The sequence below is a fragment of the Chenopodium quinoa genome, unplaced genomic scaffold (assembly GCF_001683475.1).
Source record: "Chenopodium quinoa cultivar QQ74 unplaced genomic scaffold, ASM168347v1, whole genome shotgun sequence".
Taxonomy (NCBI): Eukaryota; Viridiplantae; Streptophyta; class Magnoliopsida; order Caryophyllales; family Amaranthaceae; genus Chenopodium; species Chenopodium quinoa.
Window position 1 is genome coordinate 5,854,003 of NW_018745410.1, and position 12,270 is coordinate 5,866,272.

A 12,270-nucleotide genomic window follows, 5' to 3' on the forward strand; every position below is an offset into this window, starting at 1 on the left:
CAAGGTGAAAACTGAAGCATAGTGCAGAAACAATAAGTAAAGAAAAGTTATCTCTCGGACAGCGTCCTCTCGACGACAGGTAGTCGCGTTTCTCATCCGGACGAGTTGGCTCCGGAAGGCATCTATGCATCGTGCCATAGCTGAAACCACCTCGCGTGAGAACTGTCAAGGAAAGTTAAGTCAGTAAAAATGCACGATAACCGAATACAAGATTCTGAATTAGAGCTAGACTTACTCTGGTCTGGTGACGAGGAATCGACCGCTCCACGAAGCGCTCGCCCTTAGGAGCCGGAGAAATCATCTCCTCGATCGGCCCGTACATCCTCTGGTAGTGGATGGACATACGGGGTGACACAAACTCAGTGGGACCATCCTGATGAAACAGAAAGAAATCAGTAAGGTATTATTTGGGGGCTACTCAGCGAAAAACAAAAAGTTAAGAATCTTACCCTCACATCCTCGGCCGGCACGGGGGCTGGAGCTAAAAAAGGAAGCAGCACCTCAGCATAAGTTCGCCCAAGGATCACATGGGACCGCCAAAGAGAACCAGGCTCCTCAGCCATGCTCGACAACTCTCTCTCGTCGAACATGTGGCGTGGTGGAGGAGCAGGAACGACAAAGGCATCGGAAGAGTGTTGTCTAGCAACTCTCTCTCCTAAGTACGCAACCGCTCCGTAGGTCCCCAGAAAGTAACGGCGCTCAGCAGAGTACTGTGCAGCTAATCCAGGGACTGTCCAACCGCCCCATGGTCGGTATACTACCTCAGGTCCCTATAAAAATACCAATCGGGTAAGAACATGTCTAAAACGTCGCAGAAGAGCAAGATAAGCACCAAAAATCGTACCGAGATGATCCGACTCCGGACACGTGCAGTAGACAGGTCCACATGGTGGCCGCCCCAAGAGGCGCTCACCGGATACCCCATCGGCGATGGTCTCTCCGGCGCAATGGAAGGAAAGTATTCATAGAACCAGATCTACAAAAAAGCTAAAGCATGAGTAAATGCTAACTAAACATATAGGGCTAAACTTTATAGGGAATAATGTTTACCTCTACGACTTTCCAGAAAGCAGACAAAGCAACATTTGTCCTAAAAGAGCGGTGGCGACACGAGTCCCTCATTGCGCGAACGAAGTCAGTATAGGCCAAGCTGGCCCAGTCATAAGTCCCTATCCGCCGGAGATCGCGAACAGCAGGGAGGTAGTAAAGCAACGCCCTAATACCCCTGTCAGGGGAGAATGTCCCTGACAACAACATCAGCACAAAAATGCGCACCTGCTGCTCTCGGGTGGTCGCATCGTCATCAAGAGTCGCTGCCAGCGTCGAGCGGCGGATCCCTCTAGCACTGAACTGAGTCGTCTCGACCTCAGCTCGGGCCCGAACAGCAATCGGCCCCAACAGTTCCTCGACCTCCGGAGAAAAGATGTCGATACCGCCGTCAAATGGCAGCGGCACAGAAGAGAACTCCAGTCCTGTGATGAGACTGAAGTCTGTAGGAGTGACCATCATCTCACCCCATGGAAAATGAAAGGTGTTGGTGGTGTCCCAAAAGAACTCCACCAGAGCGCGTACTACGTGGTGACCCCCGCTGGAGGCAACCATAGCCTTGGAGGTCTCAAATAGGGCAACCAATCCGCAAGACTCCCATAGGAGTCTCGTTTCTCGATCTCTGGCGATATGCATCCTATACAAATCGCCAAGGCCATCGCAGCCAGAGCCGTGATGTCGTGTCCTCCCAGGCTCGGTTCCCCGTCTCACCCTCTCAGAAATGTGGTGGACATGGGCAAAGAACAAGGTCTGCTCATCCCACTCTGGGAACTGACCAAGCGAAGTGGACGGTGTGGTGTCGTCCTCCACGAGCTCATGCTCCCGTCTAGTGTTTCGGGACCGTGAACCTGAGCCTCGTTGTCTAGCCATGCTACATTGTGCAGAATCATCATAAATCAAGGTTCTATAGTATCTAAAGGTTTGCCTAGCCGCATGATACTATGTTCGCAAAAACAGAGTAAGTAGTACTAAAACAGGGCACAAATTCAAATTGAGCATAACAACATTTTTTCAAGCAATCAAACAATTTCTTGCAACACCATAGTGATTATTGTGACAAATTGAGCAAAAATTGCTAGCAAAAACATCAAGAACGAGTCACATTGTTCTTCACGACCTTAGGAGGTCCAACAATGGTGGATTGCTCATTTCTTCGCCAAATTGAGTCAAACAAGTCTCAAATTACTCCCAAGGCAATATACAAACATAAACAAGCAATTTCATGGCATAAAACTTGATAAACAAAGCAAATTGAGCATTATAAGTTTTGAATTCTCATGAATTCGTGAATGAACATGCCAAAAACTCATAAAAACCGAGTTAGAGGAAAACTTACATAGATCGAGAATATGGATGAAAAGAGCTTTGATTTGCAACAAATTTGGGCAAATTCGGTTGAGAAACGAATGAGCAAAGATCAATTGAAGTTTCGACTTCTTTCGAGCAGCGTTCGCAACAAACCAGAGCACGAAATGAACTGAAAATGGGAATTTAAAGTGATTTCCGTGTTGGTGCCAGTCCCTAGGCATTGGCGTCACATTTTGTGCTTGGCGCCAGACGCCAATTTCAGCGCATGGCGCTAATGCCATAAGTCTGGCGCTGATTGATTTTCAGCGACGCCAAAGCAGCCAGCCACCTTTTGGGGTTGTGCTAGCCTTCTGCAATATATTTTGGGTTCCTTGGTACGCCAGTTAGCCCCTCTAAGCAATTTGACATGACTAGGTAATCGGCTTGATTACATGAAGTGATCGACCTGATGAAAAGATCGTCTCACTAAGCTTAAAGCGCTTAAGCATTGGCTCATTAGCAAAAAGCACCGATATACAGGTTCATTAGCAAAAGGCACCGACATATAGGTACAAGAGCAAAGAGCGTCGACGTACAGGTATAGCAAAAGGCAAGTTCAGGCGAACTTTTAAAGATCGACGGGCGTGGATCTTTGGTATTTTCCCTTGGGAGATTATCGCATCAAATGAGGATGACTTCAAGAGAAGATGTCTTCGACATCATTCCCTAGCTTGCGGAAAGTTGTCACAAACAACTGAAGGTAATTTCGGGCGAAATTGTCTTCGATCATAGTTCCTGAGGCATGGAAGATGATCATAATGCGGATGAGAACTATTTCAAGAGAAATAATTTTCGATGATATTCCCTTGGACGTGGAATATTATCATTGCAGAGAAGGTAATTTCAGGCGAAGCAATCTTCTAATTTGGAAGCAGTTACAAGGCGTAGCGGTTTTCAAGCGGGATGGCATTCTCTAGCTTGCAGGAGGTCGTCAAAACAAATCGATTACTTTCAGAGACGTGTGCTCGACGGTGCAAGATACGCGTTTCTTAACTCTTTTATCTGTTTAACATAGTTTTGGAGGTATCGGCGTTACAAGATTGATTTAGGATCGCAGAACGTTCTGAATAGTTCTCCGTCCCTATCGATACTTTGACTTTCGTTTTCGAAACTTGCGTTTCTCCAAACTCAGTCAAAGTGGAAGCTTCTGTAGACACCCATTTGTGTCTCCCCAAAACCAAACCCGGTGATAAGTACCTTTCACGTCGAATCATAATCGAATGAAACGAAAGTGTGGAAGGGTCTAGTGTTGCGGAAAGTTTTATTTCTTTTCTTTTCTTTTCTCTTCTCTCTGTTTTTGAAAACTTTATTTTAAGAAAACAGCCAATCCAGTTTGGTTGGTCCATGATATTGGTCCAATAGTGGTATAGTTGGATGGGGATTGAAAAGACCTTTCCAACGATATGTTATAAGCCCAATTCCGATGAATATTGAGGAATTTATGGCCAATTTACTAAACTGGGCCCGGTTTGAGTTTTAAGTACGGCCCAATGATCTAGGGGAGGGCCTAATATGATTTATCATTCCTAATGTAATTAGGAATGGTTTTGGTCTTCTAGAACATTCTAGGAGGTCTTATCATTCTTAATGAAATTAGGATTCTTCAGAGTTTTAATCAAGATCAAATAGCATTTTCGACTGAAATTATATTAATTTATCTTCCAGTACAGTAAAATTATCAGATTTTCAAAAACGCGTTAAAAGCCGGTTTGGCGTCCAACCCCAGGCCTTGGCGCCTGGAATCAGGATTGGCGCTAGACGCCAGCCATTGGCGCCTGGCGCTAGCCACTGGTCCTGGCGCCAATGAGCCAGGGCTGGCGCCAAGTTAGTTTTTCGATCTTCAGACTCTGTTTTGATAAATTATCTTTTTTGGATGATTTTCTCTATAAATATCGTATCAAAAACTCCGTTTTCATTCATCATCTACACCTATCATTCACCAATTCTTTTATTCTTAAGTTTTAATAAGCTCCGTTTTCATTCATCATCTACAATCATCATTCATCAATTTTCCTAATCTTCAATCCTCTTCGTTCATCTTCATCATTCTTTCACTAATTTTCGATAACATTAATCTTTTAGCATTCTTTCTAAACTTTGCTCTTTAATACAAAATTCCGCATTCGCGAGATCTAGAAACACCTAGCCATATTCGAAGTTGCCTTCGCCCTAGATGTGAAAGGTTTTAATTTCTGAGGGTTTGGTCCCAAATCTCTATTTCAATTATTTAATTTAATTGTTTTGATTATTATTTTTCCTTGAAGTTACTAACGTGTGTATTTTGTAATTAGAAAGAGGTACGAGGTATCCAAGTAAGTACTTTAATGGTTTAATTGATTTTATGATGTAGATATCATGCTTAGACTGTTATTTATGATACCTAGTATCATGTCTAGGGTATTTTTAATATCAAGTATGATTTAAAGTATGATGCTTCCTATGTTCTTTCTAATGTTGTTGATTATTATTATTATCGTGATTATTATTGATTATGTTGCTTGATATGCATATATATTTTATATTGTTATTGCTTGATCACCTTTTATTACAGGTTAAAGGGAATTGGTATTTGCAATCACGCTTAATAAGATAATTAATAATCTTGTTAGGTTAATTGTGATTATAATTCAAGTGATCGCCAATAATAGATTTGTTTGTACATTAATATTCAACCAACATAGATAAACAGGTTTAGGGTTAATCCTATTGATTGTATGTTAGTCAGAAAGCGCACATGAATACGAGCAGAATAAAGTAGAGGCCTATTATTAGGGCAGATTCATTCTCTTTTAGGTTGGATTTGTACCATCATCCCCGGACCCTTATTTGGTTCATGACCTTATGCAGTTGACGATCTCTTGGATCGTTAAGGGGTGTAACCTTCACCTCGTGAACGGTTTACAAGTTCCTTAAAAACTTGTTGGCGACTCTTTTGCTCTATCTCCTTCCCTTTTGGACGCCACCGTAATTTAGTGTATGATCACAGTGGGGTTCAAGCTAGTGGGATTTTAAAGGCTTGAAATTATTCCCTACAAAAGGGCTCTCGCTACAATCACACAATTAATTTATCGGTATTAAATCTCATCTCTCGAATCTTGACTTAACCATTTATAAATTAACTTGCCTATTGAAACTATACCTAAACATTAATTCTCATCTCTCGATTCTTGAATCAATATTGTCAAACTCATGCATAAAAGATAGGCCTAATCTAGTCACAGAGCATTAATCCAATCAATAGGAAATTAATCTAGCATTGATAATCAACAACAATAATTTACCCCTTCATATTATTTATTAGATCCCCATAAACCCTAGAAATTAAACTACTCACACATATTAAAAACTAAACCAATCAAAGCAATAAAATAAGTCATAGTGAAAGGAATAAAATAAATAACTAAGATTAAGGGAAGAGAAACTGTTACCAAAATAATCTGGAATTAATCAAAGAAATAAAAACAAAGGTTTTTGAGAGAGAATTTAGAGAGATAAGTCTAAGTAGAAAGAGAAAGACTAAGGAAGAAGAAGTAGAAGTAGTCTCCCTATTAATCCGTACAAAAACGTATTTAAACAAAACTAAAAACAACTCCTAATTAGAAACTAATTGCTCGTCAAAAACACTTCTCCAGAAACACGCGCCCGATCGGGCTAGAGGCCGCCCGATCGGGCGCGCCTTTTTGTCGCACATGTCTTCTTAGATGCCGCGCCTGATCAAGCTAGCAGCTCACCCGATCGGGCGCGCCTTTCCTTGATGGCACTCCCACGCGCATCCGCCCGATTGGGCGATTGCTTACCCGATCGGGCCCGGTCTTTATCTTCAAGGATTTGGACTTCGATTGGGCTAGATTTCTCGGGCCAATCCATATTTCCTCTCGGGTCTCGAATACATGGTCCAATTGCCTCGTGATCCAAATAACCGAGCCCTTAATCACCGGCTCGATGGCTCTAACCGGCCTTGGGCTCTATATGTGGTCGTGTTCTTCCAATTCTCATAGTTGCTTCATAAAAATCCCGGGAAAATGCTCCAAAGGTGCAATTCCCTGCAAAACTCAACCAAAACTACGAAAACACTAGAAAACACATATTAGTAATAGAAGTGGCCCGAAAGAGCCAAAAACACTACTAATAATGACCACGGGACGGGGGTAAAACACTATATAAAACAGACATATCAAACTCCCCCAAGCCAAACCTTTGCTTGTCCCTAAGCAAAGAGCTCATCAATGAACATATAAAACATGCCTCACCCCAATAATCAAATCAACAACCAACGATTCAAGGTAAAATTAAATGAACATGCTTCAACATCAATCAATCTTATTCATCTAATCACCCTTCCTCCCCAACAATTGTCAAGTAGAGCAAACCACAAGAGCATATAGAATTCAAGACTAGTGCTCACACACTCGACTCTCATTTATGTGGAGAGTAAAGAATGTACTCGATCGCTCTCCACCCAACCCTCTTAATGTGAACAATGCCCTCCCAACTCACACTCTCGTGTGTATAAAAACATTGAACGCTCATCCTACTAGTCGACTCGAAATATGTCAAGTCATAACTTGCATTGAAAAACAACACTTTCACATTTACATAACTTTTATGCACAAGGTCGGAAGGTCTTTTAAGCTTGTAATGTAAGGCTAGGGTAAAGGTAGGATAAATTTGGGATTATGTGAGAGAAAAGCTATGCATTAAGGGAGCCAAATCCTAATAAAACTCATGATAAAAAATAACGATCATACACACCTCCAACATAACCAACTCCAAACAACAATCCCCCAAAAATACTCCAAACACTATAAACAATCCAAACACTTACAATTTCACTCATAAGAAATATGATAATGTAGAACAAGAGTGAATAACAAACTTTGAACTCATAACTTGAAATATTTACATTGAAACTCAACTTTTTTGTTCTTTTCTTTTGATTAACCTTCACTTAGAACATTTGAACATCAAGCATTTTTTTTTCTCTTTTTTTTTTCTTAGAAGTTCACTTTCTTTTGTTTCATCACACTTTTATTTCTCTCAAATATATACAACTTTCAAACTCATAAAAACAAAAATATGATCAAGAACAAATTACTTCTCAAAACCCACCCAAATTGTGCAAATAAAGTGCAGACTACAAACTCCCTCACCTCACTCACTAATAGCTCCCCCAAGCCAAGCTTGGAACTAGTAACCAATGGGGAAATTAAGGCTTGTAATGTGGCTATAAACAATAAAAGGGCACAAGCAAAAACATGGGTGACAAGAAGGGAACAAATGTATGTAAATACTCTGAAGGCTACCTAAAGAATGAACGCCTTCGTCCTCCTCATGTGCATAATAAAAAGTCATGAAACACTACTCATAGTTGTAAATCAATACTCAAATTCAATGACATACCAGGAATTATGGAACTATCACACATTTCCTAACCAAATCAACTAGTCAAGCACTATATTCACAAGTAGTTAGGCAAAATTGACGCAAGTTAAGGAATCCAAACAATTAGACTTCAAATCATGACCAAAAAATCCACAATATTCATCATCAAATACCAAGAATCAAAACAAATTTTCTCAAGTAGGGGGCACAGGGAAGCATGATTTACAATTCATTGGAACGTATTTTTGAAATTTTTTTTATTTTTCAATTTTTTTTTTTGTATTTTTATATATAAAGAAAGCAATAAAAACTACACTAGGAAAGCAAGAAATCTAACCTAGAAAGCAAATAGAAATAGAGAAGGAAGAGAATTTCCAAGTGAAAGAACACCCCCCCAAGCCAAATCAAGCAATGCCCTCATTGACTTGGGAGAGTAGCCTACTCCTCATCCTCATCCATCCTTGGGTACCCCCCACCGTGGCTAGAGCCGGCTCCTCCATGGCTAGAGCCACCACCACCATACCCCGAACCACCGGCATAGTGGTTACGGTCTACATTTCCCCCAAACCCACCAATAGGAGCATCGGTCCCATATCCATGGATCGATGAATAGTCCACATAAGTACCGAAAGCACTTGGGTCCGTGTAACCCCCTTGGGGGTATTGGAACCAATCAGGGGCAAGTGAATCGGGGGGAATAGCCCCCCGACGGGCATAATCATCATACATGGGGTATAAACCCTGTCCTAGGTTCCTCTCCACAACCCCAACCCTAGCATCTAGGGCTCCTACCCTAGAGTCCAAATTCCTAACCATACCCTCCATCCTCCCTTGCCCACTCTCTATCCGATCCAATTGGCTTCTAAAAGCCGAAAAGTCATATGGAGCGTTAGGGTCGATGTTGTAGTTGGTTGAGGAAGTGGGAATGTTATGTGTGTAGTGTTGGGGTGATGGTTGGTGGAAATGTTGTTGTGGTGAAGGAGGTGCTTGGTGGTGTGCTTGGGCCTCCCCTTGGTCTCCTAAATCAAAGGTATAGGAGGGAAGACCCTTCTCGAATTTGGTCAAGGCCGGGTTAGGCAAGGTGAAGGCGTTATCTTTCCTACCCGACTCCCTATGAATTACCCACCAAGTCTCACCCCCTATCACATTTATCCAGTTAAGGCCTTCTAAGTAGGGTGCGTCCATTAGGGTTGGTCCGGCTACCTTACCATCATCATTAGGGGTCCAACTAAGGTATTTGACCGCAATGTAGGTTACTAACCCACCAAAGTAAATTGGGACCCTAGACCTACCCGATTCGGCCGCATTGGCCACCCTCTGAAAATGTTGGGCCATCCTATGAACTATTTTAAGCTTGTCACTCTTAGGAATCATGTATGATCCTAATAATTCTAGTTCATCTCTCCTCACATTAGTCGGTTCATGCCTCCCAAAGATGGTGAGGCCAACAAACCGTTGCCAAAGTTTTGGCACGGGATGTTGAATCCAAGTGCCCTTGGCATGTTGGAAGTTTAAGTTAGGATTCCCTGTTAAAGCACGGTAGACAAAAGTAATGTTGTCTTGGGGTGGTTCAATTGGTCTATCGGCTTTCAATTCAAACAATTTACCAAAATCCTTCAAAGACAATCTAATATCTTTATTAAACAAATGAAATTGAACATGAGAGATTAGAGCATTTGATTTTATGACGTTAAAACTAGAAATGAATTCTAAAGTCAAATAATCATATGTATCATAATGTAATTGGAACAAACCACTCATGCCAATTCCCTTGAACAGTTTTTCAACATATTTATCAATTCCTAGTCTAGAAAGCGTGGGGTGATGAATAAAATGGGTAGGAATTACCTGTCGTGTGACGAGGTTGAGCATCCTCTGCCTTTGCTCATGGGTGGTGATGACCACCCTCTCCCACCCCGGAATTTTCAGCTCCGGGTCAATGGTAGGTGCTTGTTGCCTCGATCCTTCACCCCTAACAGTAGGTAGGAATTGAAGCTTTCTCTCTCTTAGGGTTTGAGAAGAAATTGAGAGAAAGTGTTGAAAATTTAGTGTAGATTGTAGAGGAAGATGAGAGGAGTTGGAAAATTTAAGAATTTTTAAATTTGGATGGAGGAATTGGAAGAGATCTTGGATTGAAGTGTGAGTTGAGGGTTTGAAAATGGAGGTTTTAGAGAGAGAAAGTGAATGAAGAAGATGAAATAAGGAGAAAATGAGGAAAGAAAGAAGAGAAAAGAAAATAAAAGGGGGAACGGCCTGAAGGCGCGCCCGATCGGGCGAGCCTCGCCCGATCGGGCGACGTTGCGAAATTCCAGAATGTAAGCTGCGCGCCCGATCAGGCGCGAACGCGAACAAAATTTTCGCCCTTTTACTCACCCGATCGGGCGAGCTTCGCCCGATATTTCTTTTCTTCTTACTCGATGAGCACCCGATCGGGCGAAAATAGACCTTGTTTCCAGGTCTCCTCTCGCGCCCGATCGGGCGAAAAATAGGCTGAAATCTGGGTTGCTTGCACGCCCGATTGGGCGAATTTTGCTCCTATTTTTGCCTCACTTGCGCGCCCGATCGGGCTCGTACCAAGCACTGGGGTTTCTCCGATTTTGTTTCTTCTTCAAAAATTTTCTAAGTCTTTATACCTGTCAAATTCATACCTGTACAACGACACTTAAAACTGGTGAAATATCACTCTCCTCACCTCTCTAAAATAAAAATAAAAATGAGAGAAAAGAAGAACTAATCTAGAAAGCATAAAATACGGGTTGCCTCCCGCAAAGCGCTGGTTTATATAGGTCCCGCACGACCTTCTTACCGAGTACAATTCCTAGGACCCTTTACCTAACGCTTGATCAGGTGGTTTCCCACCCGGTCTAGTATGTTTAGGCTACGATGCGGCTTCCTGACATAACCTGTGGGACGCCAAGTTGCCTTATCTGGTGGATCCTCCTTGACTTGGGATGGGGGATCTTCAATGCTACGCACTAAAAACCCTTCTTCGATCGAATGTTGCTTCAAATTATCATTGCGTTCAACACTTGCAACTCGATCTGGCGGAACACATATTGTAGGCTCGATTCGCACAACTTGCTCGATCGGTTCCATTTGTTCATCCTCGAAATCAAGACCAACATTGTAGAGTGCTCTTTCTATTGCATCGACTTCTTTCTGCCATTTTTCGATCTCATCTGAAAGGGATGCAACACAAAATACCGCCTCCAAGGGATCTTTTTCAAGAGCTTGGGGCTTGTTAGAATAATTTACAACCACATTGACACTGAAACATTTCTCCTCAGTCATGGAGCTTTTGGGGGCATTATTCAGATTAAAAACAACTTTATCGTCCCCTACTGATAGTGTTAACTTACCACTTCTAACATCTATGACTGCTCCTGCAGTGTTAAGGAATGGTCTACCCAAAATAATTGGGGTTTGCATATCCTCAGCCATATCAAGAACAACAAAATCCACAGGTATATAAAATTTACCTACTCTGACGGGAACATCCTCTAAAACACCTAGGGGGTATTTGAAAGAACGGTCGGCCATTTGCAGAGTTATATTGGTAGCTTTTAATTGACCCATATTCAACTTAGAACACACAGATAATGGCATGACGCAAACACTAGCACCCAAATCACATAATGCATTATCGATCAAGTGATTACCAATATGACAAGGGATAGAAAAACTACCCGGATCTTTTAACTTAGGTGGAGACTTATTTTGAAGTACGGCACTGCACTCTGCAGTGAAAGCTACTATCTCTACCTCACTAATAGACCTTTTTCTCGTCAATATTTCCTTCATAAATTTTGCATACGAGGGGATTTGTGTGATAAATTCAGTAAAGGGAACTGTTACCTTTAAATCTGTTACCACCTCCAGAAACTTACCAAACTGCTTATCCAAGTTTGTCTTCAATTGACGATTGGGGAAAGGAAGTTTGATAATTGGCTTTTGAGCATTCTTATCTTTGTCTGGAGTAGCCACCTTTTCTGGAGTTTTACCCTGCAATGTAGAATTAGATATGTTAGTATTATCCTCTAGCCCTGCAGGGCTAGCAACTACATTGTTTGGTTTAATGGAATCAAGATTAGCATTATTTAATAAAATAGGTTCATCAACTCTGGGCATAGAGGGTCCTTCATAGTTTGAACCGTTCCTTAGAGTAATTGCAAATGCTTGATCCGTAGGCCTAGTCGGCTGTGCCGGCAGGGCTCCCTGTTGGCGTGCTTGTAGAGTAGCGGAGAGTTGCGCAATTTGATTATCTACAATTTTATTATGCGCTAAAATTTGATCAATTGTCGCATCTCTACTCTCCATGTGCTTTTGCATATTGACCAACATTGCTCTAATTTCCCCTAAAGAAGGGTCTGAAGATGAGGGGGGTTGTTGTGGTTGATTCTTCTGGCTAGCATTTGGGTGATAATACTTCTGTTGTTGTTGCTGTGGCACCTGTGGTTCTTGTGGTGGTGTATTTTGAACATTGGTGCTCCAGTA